General features: G+C 41.8%; 1 long non-coding RNA gene across 1 annotated transcript in view; it reads right to left on the bottom strand.

Annotated features, from left to right (window-relative positions):
- Positions 1–10,863, bottom strand: part of LOC150058711 (uncharacterized) — an 82,814-nt gene extending 71,951 nt beyond the window's left edge. The window contains exon 1 of the long non-coding RNA XR_016536650.1: positions 10,780–10,863. This is a non-coding gene — a long non-coding RNA (uncharacterized LOC150058711). The remainder of the gene's footprint in view (positions 1–10,779) is intronic.
- Between the last annotated feature and the right edge of the window lie 9,935 nt (positions 10,864–20,798).

Genomic DNA, 20,798 nt, shown 5'->3' on the forward strand with positions numbered 1-20,798 from the left:
CTGGAAATAAACTGGTCTACGGTCTTGGGCTACAGGCTTCTTAAGCTGTGGCTCCTGCTTTGGGCTGTAGCCCTCCTGAACCCCATCTGTTTGTCTCTCTTCTATTTTTTCCTAGTCCTTGCCCCCTATTTCAGGAATCCCAATCTGCGAACCCTGGTTTGCTGCCGGTTGGCCCCGGCAGGCGGGGAGGTTGGAGGTTTGTTTTCTTGCTAGTTTGTTTTTGAGATACAGGAACCTTTCTACGTTGCACAGACAAGCCTAAAATTCCTGGGCTCAAGTGATATTCCATCTAACTTGCTAAACAGATACTCTAACATTTGAACCTTGTTCCCTCCTTTCACTATATTTTTAAAGAATAATAACTGGTATCACTAGAGGGAGATCGTTTTCCACCAAGGTATTATCAGGCAGAACTGAAGTTTCCAGTACTTGAGAATAAAAATATACTTGCATACAACCCAACATTGACATGTTTATAATTATAGCTTCCCCATATCAGGAAAACATGCAACTTTTGTGTCTGCTGGCCTGACTTACTTCACTTAACACAAATTTTTCCAAGTTTCTCCATTTTCTTACAAATGATAATCTCATTCTTTTCTAATTGATGAATAAAATTTCATTGTGTCTATGGTCCACATTTTTTATTCCTCCATTCAAGGGAGAAATCAAATTGTATAATTCCTTAGAAGGGCAAAATCAAAGTTAAACAAAATAAACACCAGGAAACGTGAAAGCAGTGGGGTGGTGTCAAGGTGAAAGAACAAAAAAAAAGAAAAGGTGAATGCAGTCAATAATTCAATGCATATCTTACAGAATTAGTAAAAGTGAGGGATAGGATGGATTGAGAAGGATGGGTGAGAAAGTTGAAAGGGATGACATTAAGATGCCTCATATTTATAAACTGCTTTGTTAAACAGTAGCTCCTTTGTATAACTAATTAAAAATATTTTTAAAAAGAATGTTTAACTGGCGAATATAATGTAACCCTTCTATTAATTATAATAAAAATATATTTTAAAAAAGAATGTTTAAAAAGCAATAAATAAACTAACAGAAATGAAGCCAGATATTGATCGCTCCTGTCTCTGATCCTCACTACTATGAAGGCTAAGATTTAAGGAATGTGATTCAAAGCCAGCTTGGGCAGGAAGATCCATGAGACTCCTATTTCTAATTAACAATCAAAAATAAAAAACCAACAAGAACAAAAATGAAGCTGACTCAGAAGTAGAACACTAGCCTTAAGCACCAAAGGTCAGGACAGTACCTAGTCCTTGAGTTCAAACCCCAGGACTGGCACTAAAAAATAAGGGGCTGGGAGTTTGGCCTAGTGAGGTGCTTGCCTATGAAACTGATGCTTGAAATGTGAGGTGGGTTAAAGGACAGTGATAGCAAATGAAGAGAAGAAGCAGGGGAGAGGGAGAATGCAATCATAATATTCACTGCATATCCTATGAAATCAAGAAAATCAAGAGGAGAGATTGTGGGGCCTCGAGTTTGGCCTAGTGGTAGAGTGCTTGCCTAGCATGCACAAAGACCCGGGTTCAATTCCTTGGTACCACATACATAGAAAAGAAGCCAGAAATGGTGCTGTGGCTCAAGTGGAAGTATGCTAGCTTTGAGAAAAAAGCCCAAGGACAGTGCTCAGACCCTGAGTTCAAGCCCTGCAACTGGCACAAAAAAAAAAGGAGAGATTGTGTTGGGAGAGATGGAGAGATGGGGAGAAATGATGAAAGCAATGTTATTGATCAAGATACATTGAATTCAAAACCAGATTTATAGAAAAGCAACTTCTTAATATAACTACTTAATGACAATAAAAATATACTAGAAAAAAAAAAGTAAAGCTATTGCAATCCATGTCCTTGAAGCCTATCTTAGTTGGCGATTCCATAGCACATGCGTCGAGGATGCAGAGCAAAAGCATTCATTATGAACAGACTGAGTCCTAGCTACCATTTGGGAAATACAATTTTCAATTTTACAATGAGAGTCCTGCACTTGAGAGTTCAAGTGCTTATATGCAAGGTTTCCTCTATCACCCTTTCCTTGTGACTTCTCTGGCATTTGTAAATTCCTATTGCTGTGGTGATTGTCAGCAGTCTATATCTGTGCTATACCTTGTGGAAATAGTGTTTCCTAAGGCATGCCCAGAAATCGAATACAGTGAAACAATAAAAATTCCAAGTTCTAGTATTTTAGAAAATACTGAAAGTTTCCTACTATAAATACTTGATTTATGTATATACATATATATCCTTTGTAATATTTTATTTCCTCTCCTTTATTAGTTTGTGATAGCACGTGTCTGACAGACAAAGAGAAGGGGATGTGGGGGTGTGTCAGTCATTTTGAAATGGTTTCTTGTCTTCCCAGGGGAAGAGTTCCAAACCAGAAGTCAAAGGACAACTCTTGTGTTCTGGGTGTTTTTGGAGATTGCCAAGATACATTTAAATTGAGAGTCAAGACCCAGGTAGGGATGTTAAAAACACAAAATAGTTCTCTTTTATGATACCTTAATTTCTTCCCCTTCTCTTTCCCCCCATCCCCACCAGTCCTGGGGCTTGGACTCAGGGCCTCAGTACTGTCCTTGGGCATTCCTCCTGGCTAGCACTAGCACTCTACCACTTGAGACACAGCACCATATATTTTTCCATATATTTTTTATTGTAATTAATAGAAGGGTTACATTATATTCACCAGATAGAAGGTACATTACTTCACATACATTGATACCCTTTCTCATGTCTTGGTCCCCATTTCCCTCCCTCAACCCCGCCCCTCATCTTGTTTTCCCCCTTCCCTATCCTATTTCAAATAACCAAATAAACATATATACAATATATCAAATAATAAGGGAAAATACTGTAACAATATGAGATAACCAAGGGACAGCAAAAGAGATGAGAGATAACATAGTACATAAAGGACAACAATCACTCGTTATATGGCTTTTGTTTCTATATTCTGGAGGTCCTTTCATTTAGCATCATATTATATGGCCTTATATATTTAGGTTTTGGGGTTTTTTTTTCCTTTTTTTCCATATATTTTTATTGTAATTAATAGAAGGGTTACATGATATTTGCCAGATAGACGGTGCATTAGTTCACATACATTGTTCTATTGTAACTCTGCTAGGAGAGGCCAAGGGTTCTACCGATTATGACAAATGAGGGAAACCACTGAGCCTATGTTCCTTTGAGTCTAGCTTACTTCACTTAATATGATTTTTTCTAAGCCTTCCCATTTCCTTACAAATGGGGCGATGTCATTCTTTCTGACTGCAGCATAGAATTTCATCGTATATAAATACCACATCTTGTTGAACCACTCATCAACTGAGGGGCATCTGGGTTGGTTCCATATCTTTGCTATGGTAAATAATACTGTAATGAAAATCGTTGTGCTAGTGGATTTAGTATATCCTTGTTTCTGGATGACTGGGTAAATGCCAAGTAGTACTTCCAGCTTTTTCTGTATACATAGTATCAAGGAATCAAACCCAGGGCTTCATGCATGTTAGGTAAGCACTCTACCACTAGGCCACGCTCCCAGCCTCTTAATTTCTTTTAGCACTTAGAATAAAAGAAAGAACAGATGGTGAAGACTTAGTTTAAAATGAGAGCCATTAAAATAATCTTAGCTGGAAAGAGAGTTTTCTGTAACAGAAATCTATGAACCTTAGTAATTAGTTTTTTCAATATCGCATATAAGAAGTGAATCTATGTCATAACATATTTCATACACTAAGCCAATATGTCATAAACACATTCACAGCATTTCCATATTATGTCAAAACACTAAACATGGTGGAAATGTCACAGAAAAAGTAGCTGAAAAAATTACCAATGACAGTATATTATTTTCTCAAAAATTATACTAAAATTTTGAAATGTTCAGTTTGAGACCTGCAATTATTAGCCACCATTTGCATGTTTTACATATAAGTTACATGTTTTATGTGCATGAAAATATATGTAATTTAATGAAAGTGTTCATACATTCTAGTTTTTTAACTAGAAAACCTTATGTTTAGAACATAAATTTTGAAACTAAATACAATTCACATAGTTACTATCGATAAAGGCGTTTCTACATCCATACACAGCTGAAAAAACTCCTTTAAAACCCATAAAAATTGTCTTTGTTGAGTGGGAAACGTGTGTGGCTCAGTGGCAGAGCACTTGCACAGCATGCACAAAGCCCTGTGTCCCATCCTCAGCACCACACAAAAAGTCTTTGTGTCTCATAATTTAGCATACACATTTATATAGTCCCTAATGCTCTCTCTCTTTATCTGTCTGTCTTTCTGTCTGTTTCTGTGTCTCTGTCTCTGTCTGTCTCTGTCTGTCTCTGTCTCTCTCTCTGTCTCTGTCTGTCTGTCTGTCTGTCTCTCTCTCTCTCTCTCTCTCTCTCTCTCTCACACACACACACACACACACACACACACACACACACACACACAGCATTGCTCAGTCTTGATCAATAGCATAAACTCTGCAACTACTGAACTCAAATGCTGAGTCAGTCATTTTCAGCTAACAGATTCTGACAAGATCTATAATCTTATTGATTACTCCCAGTAAGAAAACGAGTGCTAGTGATCATAATGGCTAGAGTTACATGAAAAGGGCTGGGCTCAGTAATAATAGCTGAGGCATAAAATTTAAACCTTTTTACTGTGTAGCTGACCCAATTACATCTCAAGACAAATAACTCCCTTCACTCAAACACCTGGTACCAAATGTGGCCACTTCAGATTTCTCCCTCATGGAAGCCTCTAATCATTTCGGCACTATTCAAACAATAGGCATTAATTGCCAGCCTTCTATTTGATATGGTGGACCTTTCTGAAGTTGAACAAATGATTTTTTAATGCTTTGGCCTATTGAGAATGATTTTTAAAAGCACTTGCATTAACTAAGGCTTTGTTTTAAAAAAAAAATTAATGATGCCACAAGCCAAGGCAGAGATTAGGCAAGACAGTCTCCATGCAAAATGTAACCTGGTCTCTAATGGTACCTGAGTGTCCCAGCTGCATCAAAATAGAGTGATGAGTGCATTTATTTCAAAAATGATAAAATTACTCAAAACATGAGGAATCACTACTTGGTAGCAACATTGTGAGATTACTTTGAACTAAAGCATGGGTAGCATTTTTAATTCATTCATGACTTCCACAAGAGAAAACTCCAGGTCACTAATCTCAGTTATGATATTTTACATAAATAGCAAGGATCTGAGTTCTCACTCTGCAATCAGGTGACAGAGGTTGCAGAACTGGGCTAGGTAATTTAGGCAAGTTACATATCCTTGCTAATGTTGTTTTGTCATCTATAAAACAGAATAATAATAGCACCTATTTCAAATGCGTTAATGTGTGCAGGGAGCCTGGCACTATATCTGCCTGTCGGAAGAGTTAATCTACATTTTTATTATTAGGGATATGAATAGAAAATGGCTCAGATAATATCTTTGCATTTCTTTAATTGAATAAACATGTTATTCACTGTTAATGAAGTGCTGGGAATAACTTTAAAATAACTTACATTTTGTGTTAAATATATTTTTATTTAGATATTCATTTATTTATTTGTCAGTGTAAAACTTCCATGTGCCAGGCTCTGGGCTGTATATATTCCTATCTTCCACATGCATATAGTCTAAAAAGGAAATTACAAAAAACTCAGGGAAATCAGCACTCCAAATCTGTGGTGAGAAGTCTAGGCACTCAGCAGCATAGAACAGGCCGTACAGGGAAAGAGGTGTAGCCCTTGCCCGGAAAAAACGTCTTAGCACCATCAGATCAGGTTATGAAAGGCAGGCAAGCCACTTCCCAAATAAGATCATCACAGTTATTTTTTATCATCTCAGTTGTTGATGTCACTATACAATTTGTCCCTCATTGTTTTCTGGTTTGGGATGGAGCTTAACAAATTGGTGGTCAATTTGTTTTGTAGATCTTTTTCTCCTATTCAATGCATATGTGGCTTTTCTTCTCTTATGTTGACTATTTTGATCCTGCCTTGCCCAGGGTCCAATCTGAAAAGTCCTATTTATTATGATGAGTTAACTTTTCAACATTTCTGTTTCTGTCTTGTAATATAGCTACTAGTAAGTTTTAATGGATATACACCTTATATTTTATAGCTCACATTCTATTTCTACTTTTCATGTTTTATTTCTAAACAACTTCAGTAATATGGCTTTCAAAAAATACGTAGGCATTGTTGAGTCCTCTCTCCACCTGGTTTCATATATTGCCTCTGATGAGATGAGATTTGTATCTTCTTTTGATTCAAGTAATAAATCAACTTGGTCCAAATAGCTGAATCTTATGATACAAGAGATATATGATACACCAAACTTTTTTTAAGGATACATGAAATACAGTCACAAAGTTTAGAAAATGTTCCACGTCATTTCAAAAAAGAAAACTGCTCCTGTCAGGAGACTATTGTGAGAACCCTTTGGTCCCAACAGGTTGCTTTAAGCATTTCATCAGAGACTATAAACACAAAGCACAACCGAAGATGGATTTCTGATTGCTTCTTCATTTGGGATCAAGAGGTAGGGGACCTAAAGGCTAACAAAATCTAGCAGCTGATATCGCTCACATCATGATTAGTAATGGCCAACATGCAATCAAAATATACTAGCAGAAAAAGAAGAGGAAATATGGTCCCTAACAAGGGAATCAATTCACTTAGAACAGAGACAGAAATGACAAATCAATGGCATTAACTAAAATAGCTGTTATTACTACTGGTTTTTATTTTTAAGAATCTAAGGAAAAACATGAATATAATTCAGTGAACGAGAAAAATATTTTTTAAAAAATTTCATAGAGCTTGTGGAGATGAATTATAAAGAATGTGAAACAATAATACACTGATGGGAGCCCAGTGCCAATGGCCGAGATCATCCTAGCTACTCAAAGGGCTGAAATCTCAAGATCATGTTCAGACACTGTCCAAGTCTGTGAAGCCTTTACCTCCAATTAACCAGCAAAAAGCCAAAAGTAGAACTGTAGGTCAAGTAGTGGGGTTCTAACCTTGAGTGAAAAGGCTAAGGGATAGTGCTCGCAATCTGACTTCAAGCCCCAGTACTGGTGCATGTGTGCACACGCATGTGCACAAACACACATACACACACAGACACAAACACACACACAAAAAAAAACATACTAGATAGGGGTAAAAGAATGTTGTGTGATCATTTCTCAATGTATCTATCATTGTAACCATTACCTATAAGTCACTGGACTTTCTGCAAAGAAACACAGGCTCTACAGTAATTTAGCAAAAAAAAAAAAAGCACATCTCTGTGGTATATTTAAGTCAGAAGGTCCAGAGCATCACCACCTACAAAATATAGGTACACTCTAATTTCATATTGATGTCATAGATGACTGAGGCATTTGATTGTGCATGTCAGAATCCATGAATGTAATTAAAGTTATGATGTGAACGAAGAGTGTCCATTAAACAAGAAGAATTTAGTCTTGGCAAGTGATATTTGCATCAATTTGCTTAATTAGATCAGTACTTTTAAAACAATTTGTACAGCATAGGATTAAGGGGCTGAATTTCAAAGGGTTTAGCAGAAGCTACAATCATGGTTTCAAACAAATTATCTGCAAGAAATTGTAGGCTGAAAATAGCAATTAGCAGCCCACAGGAAAAAAAATTAATGGAGACCATTTCTATCAATTGAATACCCATGTATAATATGGCTTGGCTTGAATCACTAATAACCATCAACAAAATTTTCAGAGTAGAAGGAAGCTATTCCTGTTTATTTTAGAACTAGTCTTCCACTAAAAATCCCAGGTGAAAAGACTCTCTGTAATATTTTAGTTTAGAGGGAAAGCAATGACAATAAAAACCCCATTATATAATAATAATAATAATAATAAATGAAGCCCATTCCTAGCTTGATCTGTTCAATCATAGATTATTAAAAAGTAGAATTAGTTCATAATCACTGACTTAGTAAAGTTACTTTCACTAAAGTCATATCCAAAAATTCATTAGAAATATGTGTACTCAATATCCCCTCTTTCCTCTTAAAAGAGAAAACACAGATAGGGGAATGAGTCTATGAAAAAGCAACCCTTTTTAATTTTAGTTTAAAATAAAGGATACTCTGTAATTTCTGCTAAAACTCGTTTCAGAAGCATTCTGAGGTCAGGTGACCAAACTTGCCATTAGCTGGATATTCTCTTAATTTTTTAAACATTTGCTAATTTACTACAACGATGTTTATAAACCCCAAGAGTCCAAAATCTTTAATGTCTCTTCTGGCTCTGAGAAAGAATGAACATGTTTAAAAGTTTGCTGTGAAGCCTTTAAAAAAAAAATGTTAACAATATGCTCCTATGCTGGGCACTGGTGGCTCATGCCTATAATCCCAACTACTAATAAAGCTAAGATATGAGGATCAAGGTTCAATTCCAACCCATGAAAAAAAAATCTGTGAGATTCTTATTTTCAATAACCACCAAAAAATATAAAAGCCAGAAATTAAACTGTCTCAAGTAATAAAATACTAACCTTGAGTCAAAAAGCTCAGGGAACCAGGAGACTGGCCTAAAGGTAGAGTGTTTGTCTAGCATGCACGAAGCCCTGGGTTTGATTCCTTGATACCACATGCACACACACAAAAAAGGCAAAAGTGGTGCTATGGCTCAAGTGGTAGAGCACTGGTCTTGAACAGTGAGCAGTGTTCTTGAGGTTCCTGGAGTATTCTTGAGGTTCCACAGTGCCCAGGCCCTGAGTTCAAGCCCCAGGACAGGACCAAAAAAAAAAAAAAAGATGCTCAGGGATAGCATAGGCCCAGAGTTCAAGCACCAGGACTAGCAACCCCCACCACCGCAAAAAAAAAAAAAAAAAAACAAAAAACAGTGCCCCTCTACACCATATTTCCTTCAATGCTCCCTGTTAGCAGATCAGAGATCTGGGTAGTTACAGATACTGACAATGAGAAGAATCTCCAAGTCTGTCTCCCGAAGAGTAGATTAGGAATTCACAGATGTTCACCATTTTTCCTGGTTAGTAGTGAATTCTTGGAGAATATTGACTGTGCCTACTAGTTTAATTGGAATAAAAGCCCTGTGTTGGTTTCGGAGGATTTTGTGATGCTTGTTGAAGCAGTGATGAAATTTTAGGTGGTAAGGGGGACAAAGTAATCTACTTTGAGTTCATTTAAGCACCTCATTCTGTTGGCTGGTTAATGGTATACTCAAAGACTCACGGGATATGGAAAGAGACATTTTAAATACAATTTTCCATGCAAATAAAAGTGGGGGACAATTACATCAAACATTAGATAAAGCTGTGCACAGGTGACTCATGCTTCTAATCCTAGCAGCTCAGGGGGCAAAAATGTGAGGACTGAGATTCAAGGACAACCCAAGAAGAAAAGTCTGGAACATTCTTATTTCCTAATTAACCAGTAAAAAGCCAAAAGTGAAACTGTGGCTTATATGGTAGCACATAAACCTTAAGCAAAAAAGTCTTAAACAACAACAAGGTAGCATGGGATGCCTAGAGTTGATTTTCTGTTTGTAGGTCATGGGGCTTGAACTTTCAACCTGGGTTTTGTCCCTGGAGCTCTTGCTCAAGGCTACTGCTCTATCACATTGAGCCACAGCGCCTCTTCTGCTGATTCACTGGAGATAAAATTCTCACAGGCTGGAGCCGGGAGCATAGCCTACTGGTAGAGTGCTTGCCTCGCATGCACAAAGCCCTGGGTTCAATTCCCTGGTACCACATACACAGAAAAAGCTGGAAGTGATGTTGTGACTCAAGCAGTAGAGCACTAGCCGTGAGCTAAAAGTCTCCAAGGACGGTGCCTGGGCCCTGAGTTCAAGCCAAAGTGGCCAAAAAAAAAAAAATTCTCACAGACTTTCCTGACAGGCTGGCATTCAACCTTAATCACCAGATCTCAGCCTCCTGAGTAGCTAGGATTACACACATGAGCCACCAGCAACTGGATCAGGCCTTGAGTTTAAGTTCCAGTACCTGCACAATACAAAGGTAGATACTAGAAGAGGTTGTGGTCATGTTCTAAAGTTCTGACCATAGCGGCCTCCCATGGTCTTTGGTTCTGCTGGAATAAACATATCCACCCACAGTTCCCACTTGAGTGATACACACTTTCAACTTCAATTGGCTTGTTCCAACTCTTAGCCCTACACCTCTTCTCTCCACACCCCAAACCTGTTTCTCCAAGCTCCGCTGATGTGAAAGAAATGAAACTCCACTGTACAAAACCCTCGGGCCAGGGCTGGGAACGTGGCTTAGTGGTAGAGGGCTTGCCTAGCCATCCATGAAGCCCTGGGTTCGATTCCTCAGTTCCCATAGACAGAAAAGGCCCCGAGCAAAAGAAGCCCAGGGACCGTGGCCGGAGACTCCTGAGTCTGAGGTCGAGCCCTGGTACACACACACACACCCTCAGGCCCTCCTCTGCCCTTTCCTGAAACGGCACCTCCCTGCAGGATACAGCCTGCTGCGGGCCGGGCGAGGCGGGCCGGGCGAGGCGGGCCGGGCGAGGCGGGCCGGGCGAGGCGGGCCAGGCGAGGCGGGCCGGGCTGCGGCCCACGTGGCCTGCCTTCCCCGGAGCCACACGAGGCCTGGGCCTGTGGCGCCATTGGTGGAGGACGCTGCCTCCGCGGCCCCTCCGCCCGCCACTCCTGCTCGCCGCGACCCTCACGCTCCCTTCATGTGCCCGTGCATCCCACCTCGGACCTCGGCTACAGCTCACTCCTACCTTTTCTGGAACCTTCTGTGCTCGCGACGTGTCCGGCCGGGCTCACACAGCGTCGCCGCGTCGAGTCAGGCTGCACACGTGACGGTTTTCCCTCGTGTCGCTCAGCATCATGGGACACAGCCTGCCAGGCGCCTTCCACATCCAGCCATCATTTCCGCATCAGCAGATTCAACACAGTAATGGGGCCCATGCGGTGCCACACCAAAGCCACACAGGTGCTTTGTCTTGCCCACTAGACTTATCCACTGTGATGATTATTTCATAGCATTTATGTGATGTGACTGCAACTCACTGAAGTATACCAAGGGCGTAGAATGCGCAAATACATACTTTTTCACAAGGAGAATGGGCCCACCCGAGAAGTCTGGCATACTAGAACCAGCTCCTCAAGGTCACTGAGGGACAGCAACTGTTTTGTTTTGGGTTTTGGGTTGGTTTTTTTTTTTTTGCCAATTTAAACCCTGACTACTCACTCTCTCTCTCTCTCTCTCTCTCTCTCTCTCTCTCTCTCTCTCTCTCTCTCTCTCTCTCTCTCTCTCTCTCTCTCCCTCTCCCTCTCTCTCTTTCTCTCTCTCTCCCCACCCCACCCCCCAGGTTTCTTCTTTACCTAAAAACCCATTTGGCATATAGTTGATGATCATTGAACGTTTGGTAAAAAAAAAAAAAAAATTCAGCCATGGTTGTTTTCCCTGGTGAAAGAATGAGTCCTGAGGACACACCCAAGACTCAGACTGGGGCTTCTTTTTTCCCTGGTGCTCTTCCCTGTTTTGAACAAACTAGTAAGTCAATTTGTAAAAGGGTTATTTCAAAAATAAGTGGCCATGTCTGTCCTAATTCTGGATTCACACTCTGACATGGGCCTTCTTACGCTGATAGTACTGTTCCTGTCAAATGCAGCCATGATTTTGACCACAGTGACCAGAGCATTCTTACCACTATGATGTCTTCCTGAACCACAACTTTGTTTCGCAAAGCACATTCCGCTGACAATTATTCTGAGTTTTTAATTATGCCCTCTATGGGGAAGTAAGGGGAGAAATGATTCATTTCCCTCTAAGTTTGGAAAATTTAGTAGACTATTTTCCATAGTAGACTTCTGGTTCCTGAACTAGACAATGTATCATGGAAAAATACATAGTTAAAGAGCTTCTCCAATGACTACTATTCTGTGGAACATGCTTACAAATGCTCAGCAGACCAGCCTGTTCATAGCATCAAAGAATCCCCCCATATACACACTTCTCCCAGGAACCTCAAACAGCAACTCACTGAGAACAAGGTGCCCAGACAGCCAAACCTCCTCCCACTCCTCTACACAGTGAAGGCTGCTATATATTTCACTCATTCCTCAAAGAGACGTTTAGCCACATACTGAACAACATAGGTAAAAATTCCTCACAGCACTCACATTCCTTAGGAAAAACATCCCTATGCAAGCTAAATCAAAAATGCAGTTCATGAAGCCTTATGCCTGATCTGCAGAATGATATTAGGGTGGATATGGGATGCACAGATATGTGATCTGTGTAGATGTACTCTGGGTGTGTAGTATATATGTGTGTATACACGGTAAGTATAGTGTCTGTATGATAGATGTGGTGTTGTATGTGTTGTGTAGTATGGGTGTGGATGTATTGTATGAGTGGTATGTGGTTTGTGGTGTGTAGGGGTGTCGTATCCTGTGGTGTACATCAGAGTGTGGCATAAGCGTAAGTGTCTAGCTGGAGATTAGGGGTATGGTATAGAGTATGGTATGGTATTTGTATGGTATTTATTTATGTGACATTATGGTGCAATGCATGTGTGTATGTATGTTACACATTAACACACTGACAGAGATGTCATTGCAAATCATTTGCGGGAAAGACCTCAAGAAGAGTATGCTGTCTGCAGAGTCTCCAGGCCAGGCACAGGTGCCTCCTGGAACAGGAGTGAGCCAACACGATTAAGAAATGAGTAGAGGTCATAGCTGGTATGAAGGCAAGTGTTATAAGAGAAGTCTGTAAACAAAGAGCTGCAGCTCACACTTTCTCAAGAACTCACCTTTATCTGCATATGGTAGAGCTGTTATGAAAGGTTTGAGTCACATCATGATGTGACTCATTGCACCACAGTTACACTGACTAATGTGTTTAGACCCTCTCCTCATAGGGGCAAAGAAGAACTGGGAGTCCTGCTGCCTCTGCAGACAAACATTGATACTGGTGGACTGCCACAAAGGTTTCAATAAAGGACAGTAAAAGAATGAAATAACTATTTTTTGTGGGTCATGGGACTCAAACTTGGCCTGAGTGCTATCCCAGAGAGCTTCAGCTCAAGACTACTACCCTAACCCTGGGCCTGGGGGCTGTCCCTGAGCTCAAGATACTGACCTACCCTTGAGCCAAGCCCCACTTCCCATTTTCTAGAGGTTAATTGGAAATAAGAGTCTCAGGTCCTTTTGTGCCCGGACTTTGAACCTTTAAACCGCACCTGGCTTACTATTTTTTTTTAATATCAGAAGAGTAAAAGAAGCTGGGTGTGGTGGCTCACACTGTAATCCTAGCTACTCTGGAGGCTGAGATCTGAGGATCAAGGTTCAAAGCCAGCCCAGGCACAAAAAGACCTGAGACTCTTATCTCCAGTTAACCTCTAGAAAATGGGAAGTAGGGCTTGGCTCAAGGGTACGGCAGTAGCCCTGTGCTGACGAGCTCAGGGACAACACCCAGGCCTACGGGTAGGGTGATAGCCTTGAGTTGAAGAGCACAGGGACAGCTCCCACGCTGAGTTCAAGTCCCATGACCCACGAAGAAAAGAAGAAGAAGAAAACTAAAAGAGATTTTAGAGGGAAAGGCAGGATATTGGAAGCTATTGGGATATCCTAACTTTAAGGTATTCCTGACATCCAATCTAAGTGTTAACTTACATATTCACAAGCCATTACAAGCTTGCTCTACCTAGGTCACAATCAGTTACAATCACCCTCCATCTAGAGAGCAGTCCAACATAGGAGATGGGAAGAAAAGCAAGCCATCAGGCCATCAACCACTCAGACACTCACTGTGTGTGTGTGTGTGTGTGTGTGTGTGTGTGTGTGTGTGTGTGTATACAAGAGAGAGAGAGAGAGAGAGAGAGAATGAGACGGGGTTGTGCAGAATGATTGAATTTCATCTCAGAATGATCCCATAGGGCAATTTGGAAGAAGAATTAGAAACGTACTGTACCAATAGCAGGTGCCCACACACTAGTGGCTGTTCTTAGCATATATAAATGCATTTAGATTAAACTTTAGAAATTCCTGCATATCATTTCAGATAGTAAGTTGCACCAGAACTAACTGATTGGCCAGTAACATTGTTGCTAGATATGCTGGTAGATGCTCTACTGCTGTCACCTTTTGTAGACATCTATGCCCTTTAATCTGGTGCTGCAATCACATTTCCATTAAGTTCCTATTATTGGTGACTAACACCAATCAGAATGAAGAGGACATTTTAATAAGTACAATTCAACTTGCTAAAATTTCATATAAATTTCCCTATTCAGAGATACATGCTTCTATATCAGTCTGCCTGTTCTAAAAAATAGTCTTTGTTTCTCTTCCTTGAGTGAGAAAACAGCATACTTTATCAAAGGATAGGAAGTTTGTGCTTAATACTTTTTAATTTAAATTTTTAATCTCAAAGTAGTTTGTCCATATATATGTATACTATATATAACCTTTCTTTGAATCCTCAGTAATATGGTATTGTTTCTCTGTACAGCTTGGTCTGAAGAATTGCTGTTAATAAAATAAAACCGAAGCAATTATTAATTTATTTGGATTATAAAATGTGGCCCAGGCTAGGAGTTTTGCTTAGTGGTAAAAGTGCTTGCCTAGAATACATGAAGACCCAGTTCAATTCCTTGGTACCACATATGTAGAAAAAGCCAGAAGTGGTGCTGTGGCTCATGTGGGAGCTCCAGCCTTGAGAAAACCAAAGAACAATGCTCAAGCCCTGAGTTCAGTCTCCAAGACTGGCAAAAAAAAAAAATGTGGCCCATACCTTATTCTTACGATGTCCTTAACAGACAGAACAACCTTAGCCCAAAATTTGTATATTTACAAAGCAAATTAAAATGCAGCATTTTATTTCTTGATTTATTTTATTTCTTGATTTTGCAAAGAGAATGGGCAGAAGGGCAAGAAATTCCCTCCTTATTTGTTTTTTCAAAGATTAGTCCCTAGAAAGAGCTTAAGACCTATTATAATTCATGAATGCCACACTGTGGCAAGGTCCTGGGGAGAAGGAGAGTTATTGAAATATATCAAGATTATACTAAAACTGGCAACCTCTGCACACCCACCAAGAGCAGTTTACCTTTATTTTCACTGAGGAATTTTGGTGTAGCATTTTAATAATTATCTCTGAACTAGTCCATTTTATGTTCCTATGAGAAAAATAATGCTTGATCCTGGGTACTCACAGAGAAAAGAACTTTAAGCTCACAGTTTTAGAGGCTGAAAATCCAAGCTTGAGTAGCCCTATTGACCTGGTGGGGGCCTCTTGTAGGATGGTATCATGGTGGTAGAACTAAATGTAGAATGAGCACATGGTGAGATATGAGGCTAGGGCCTTCTCATAATAACACAGTCTCCTGGAGACAATTGACCAGACAACAACAGATTTATCCCTAAGGATTAAGGACAACAAACACCTCTGCTGACTCAACTACTTTATTTCTATCTGTCTTGTCTGTGGGATAGCCATAGGAGCCCTGCTGCTTGCCCCTGTGCTTCGGCACGTACACACTCAGTGATGCAAGCAGTCAGGAGCCAGAGGACACCTGACCCCTCCCGCCTGGAGCAAGTGGGGCGTGTCTCAGGACACCACTGGCTGATGGTCACATTCAGGAACGTCCCTATTTGATGATGTGGTGGCCACCGCTCGATCTGTATTTAGCAAACACGTTTTGAAAAATAAAGTTAGATATGCAAGGAGAGTCTAGTCTCTGGAGCCTGTGTTCCTGGGATTCGTAGGCTCCGTCGCCATCTTACCCCCCTCCTAGATGTATGAGAAGGACCCCAACAACTGGCGCCCAGACGTGGGGCATGACTAGCGGGTAAGCGGACCTCTTCAAGTAATTATGTGGAAAGGGATCTTGGAGAGCAGGAACCTTCACTTTTCTGATAGAAAGCTTGAGCAATTTTATGAAACTGTTCTGTCTCTCTGCCTGTGGGGGATTGAAGGCAGGAAACGGGACGAGTTCACGTGGGAAATGGTAGCCTGGCAGGGTCAGAATTTCTTCCCCATCGTGGCCTCCATTCTAAGTTGCCTCCTGGATTCAGCCACCTTGGCTCTGGTGCCAGTCGCCAAGACCAGGCCCCCTGGAAGAATGCTCCACTGCTCCTGTAAATAAAGGCGCAGCCTCACCCATGATGGCTGTGGCACCCGTAGATAAGGGACCGACCACCAACCCTTGCCAACCCACCCCTGTATATAAAGGTGCGGGCCAGCAAATTTATCCATCTCTGATTGATCTCAAGCTCAAAGATAAAAGCAGACCTCCCCCACATCCTGGTGGGTTCTCCATGGAGGTTCCCTTATGCCCTTCAGCCTCCTCAGGAATCCCCTAGGGTCTGGAGCCCTTCCCTCAGTAATCCTCTCCCATGCTTCCTTTACTTGAGGCCAAGTTGAACCCTCAACATAGCCTTCTGTAAGCATTCCCGGTAATAGTTACTCCCCAGGTCTCCTTTACCCTCAGTCGCTGACTGCATTATCTATGAGAAAATTGGCATAAAACTGCTCCCCCAATTCTAGGTGCCACAGTCTCCCACTGTTTCCATTTCCCCCTACAGTTAACTTGGAAATCGCATGACTCCCTATAGGTGGAGCAGTGGCCTATTGCAGGGAAAAGCAATTGGAGCTACTAAAATTAATACAGGAACAGCTTCAGAATTCCCCTTTTTGTTATCATAAGGGCCAGGCAAATACAGGTTGCAAATACAGGTTTCTTCATGATCTCCCCACAGTAAATATGCCCAGGGCTCCCAAGTCTTTCATCAATTCCTAATTATTTGTATGCTATTAAGATAAAGGATTGCTTTTTTATATAAGCAATGGTCTTCCTTTACTGTCCCTCCTATTACAACCCTTTTTGGAAAAGACACCCAGGTTAAAAGCAAAGGCCTCCGAAGGTAAGTGTTATGGGGTCAAGAGGAGGTGATTCCACATCCCTCGAGGTGGGGATTCCACGTCCCACCAGAGTCCACCACACAGAGACAGTCTCATATAAAAAGGTGAATTTATTGGGGAAATAGATGGTGAACTGACCAACCAGGGGAAATAGATGGTGGTGAACTGACCGGCCAGGGACACAGTGCAGACTCGGGAGCTGACACTGTGACCCTGCGTAGCTCTCACACAGGGCAAAACCCATGCGGTCGAACCTGGTCACACAGGTGGCCAATGGGATACTTACATACACAGAGGGACCATTACCAGCTCCGGCCACACACAGGTAGCCAATAGGGTCACAGTCCAGTGTTTGAATTTACCTATCACCTTAGTGGGAATTGGCGCGCAAATTGGAAAGGTCTCCACACAAAGCTGGGCCCCTCCCCACCCAAGCGGATATCCCTCCTCATGGGGGTGGGGAGAAGGTCAAGGTTGCCCCTCCCTAGAAGGGCAAAGGTAGCTGGGCTGTACCACATATCCCTCCTCATTGGGGCGGGGGGAGGTCAAGGTGGCTGGGCTGTTGACCTTCCACAATTGTTGACCTTCCACAAGGGGTGGGGGAACTCTTAGGCATTCTGGATGGCACCAGTCCCTGCTCCCCTCAACAGTAAGTAGAAGACAGTCGACCCCCCTGTATTTTTCTCGAAACTGCACTGTGGCCTGAAACAGAGTATGGTCAAGGGACGCCTTGGACCCCCCCCCCCCCTTCTAGGGTTCTTGTCGATAACAGGGCATGTCTGAGAGGACGTGTGGGTTCGAGTCCCACCAGCAAGACATGTCTAAGGGTATCTACCCAGCCCAATTTTTTTGTTGTTTTGTTTTCCCTCTTGCTTGAGAATGGCCTCCACCAGTCTGCTACCAGGGAACGGAGATCTCCATTGGGGAAGTGCCCCCTGAGATCAGGGCCCCATGGTCTTTTCCGTCACTCTGATAGTTTAAGGCCAGGCATGCCATCAAAAGTTTGGGGGTTACTTAAAAGTCTCTGCTTCTCTGTCTTGACCATGTTATGTTTTTCCTTGGGGTATTTCTCTTGTCCAGTTTTGTCTTTGAAATTGGTACCAGTCCTAAATATGGATCCTTGTGGTTTTTGTGGTTGTGCGTGTGCATCTTTGTTATCTATTTGAATCTTTTGAAAACTTCAGAAAATGCACAGCTGATATTAATTTTGCGCACTTTTAGATGTTTGAGTGTGAATATGTGAATGTGTGTGAGCGAACATGTTCAAGATCATACTTGTAAACAAGTATACAAATTTATACTTGAAACTAACATACAAAAAAGGGGTAGTTGGTTAAATCTAAATCTAAACTCCAAGCAAAGTCAAATGCTTCAAGGGATTTGTATTGTTTTAAAGAGGAACTACTTTAAAATCTAGTATTGTAATGCATAGAGCTGTTTACATTTGTAAACATTGCATTGTGTTTAGCAAAAAGGCATCAGGGAACTTGGAATTTATTTCCTTGAGTTTAAATTTGAAGATAAGTGTCAGAAATTTAAATGTGAATTTATCAGTTTCAAACACCTTGCCTATCTGTTTTTTATAAAGGACAGAGCTTCATTCTGCCTCTCCCTTGCAGATTGACACTGGAAATCGGATGGTAAAGTGGGTGATGAGATTAGTATTTCTTAAACTTACCCCCTAAAATGTATTAAATTGGGAAAAGGGGTTTTAAAAAGAGTAAAAAGGAAAATTAGGGCTAACAAAATGTTTGTAACAGTCTCTAGCAGTTCACCCTTGTAAGTTGGTTTGTAACAGTTTCCAGCAGGCCCACAGAAAAGAACAGCAGATCCTTATTCAGATGTAAACTTGGCCCTTACCAAGTTCCAGGTAAGATCATGCTTAGAGAATAGTTTGTAAGCATGCCTTACTAATGCCTGTGTTACTGGGCAGGAACTTGTCAGTATATTATGGGTAGTTAAAACCTAAGGATGTCAAAATTATGGGTAGTTTACAATCCTAATTTTGCTCTAAGCCCAGAGTAGATTTTGGGTTGACACCAGCCACAAATTCAGGAAAGAAGCTTGTGAACCTGAGGCTATGTGCCTATCTATCTGTAAAATAGGCTAAGCTTTTAGGGTCCCTGGTCAAATATAGAGACAACACCCCTGAGTCAGCTTGAAGAAGTTACAGAAGATGGACCTTCGCCCAGATTCCACTCCTGGGAATTTAGCTAGCCTACTCTTGGCCATAGGCCCCCTTAAAAAAAATAAAAATGGGGGGATACAGGTACCTAAGGCATTAGGCCTCAAGATAAGCTTGTTGATACTTTATTTACATTGAACTTTTAAATTTCAAATCTATAGGATTTTCCCCTGGTTATAAGCATTGGGGCACCATGCTACCTCGCCCAACCCCTCTGCCCCTTGTCCAAACACCTGGCAGGAGCCAGCCCTTCTGTTAACAATGGGGTGAGGGATTGACTCATGTGTGCCATTATAATGAGACATGGACTGGGAACTCTATCAGGTTGGCCCCGACCCTTACCAGGATGTACAGGTGTAGACCAGAGAATAGAAGGGTTTCCTTTGTGGACATTGGCCATCTCCCCTACTTAAAATCTCCATTTGAGTCTGCCAACCCTACAGTTGAATTGCCTAAAGAGCTAGGGTGGTAGTCAGTGACAGGTAAGATCCCCAGAGGGGGACAACCTAAGACAGGCACACTCTCAAGTAAGGCAAGCACCTGTTGATGAAATAAATAAGGGGGAGATGTGGAGCACATCACATCAGGGAAATGGAAACCTATTCTGTAAAAGGCGGCCTAACTCGTGGCCCAGTGCTCACCTCCTGGTCTTGGGACCACACCTGGCTGAGATGGCACCTGCCACCCGATCGGAGGGCATAGCTATGGTTTGTGAGTGTAAAATAAGGCCACTCCTGAGATAGGCCCCGAACTCTTCTGCCCTCTTGGATAGCACATGATCCCCCTTCTTTGGATAACTGTTAACTCTCAAATTTCAGGAGCAAGCAATCTACAAGTTCCTGCCACCACAAAATGGCCTCTCAGCGACACTGCCACCAGCCGCAGCCAGCTGACCTGAGCCCTACCTTACCAGTATGGCCCAGGACACTGACCTATCCAGAAAAACCGCCCTGGATGACTGCTCTGCTGGATGCTGCCTCCACACTCTCCTCAAAGAAACAGGTACTGTGGAGGCCCGGAGTAATAAACTTGACTCCCAAGCAGGGAACCCTGATATGATTATGAACAATTCTCTTCCCTCAAAGCATGCTGGGGAGGATATGGGGGCTGTGATTCCCATTTACCCCAATCCATCTGAAACCTACCTAGCACTAGTCCTCTTTGGCCAACCAAGTTTATTTCCACAGCAGCAGGACCCATGTTTGCTGTAGCTAAGTTGGTTGAGTTTATCCAGGCTTGCCTGGATGCCATCTAGCTAATGTCTTTGCACAGTGTTTAGGCCCCATTTTACATTCTGTTATGAGTGTCCATAAATAAAGAAAAAGGGGGAACTGTATGGTAGGCATAGGAACCCTGCTGCTTGCTACTTGTGCTTCAGCACATACACACTCAGTGACTAAAGCAGTCAGGAGCTAGAGGGCACCTGGCCCCTCCCACCTGGAGCAAGTCGGGTGTGTCTCAGGACACCATTGGCTGACGGTTGCATTCAGGGGCGTTTCTTTTTGATGATGTGGCAGCCACCGCTTGATCTGTATTTAGCGAACATGTTTTGAAAAACAAAGTTAGATGTGCACTGAGAGTCTAGTCTCTGAAGTCTGTGTTCCTGAGATTCATAGGCTCTGTTGCAATCTTACCCCCCCTCCTAGATGTTTGAGAAGGTCCTCAACACCTGTCTACCT

This window comes from Megascapheus bottae, chromosome 9 (assembly GCF_031878675.1).
Source record: "Megascapheus bottae isolate mThoBot1 chromosome 9, mThoBot2.hap1, whole genome shotgun sequence".
Classification (NCBI taxonomy): Eukaryota; Metazoa; Chordata; class Mammalia; order Rodentia; family Geomyidae; genus Megascapheus; species Megascapheus bottae.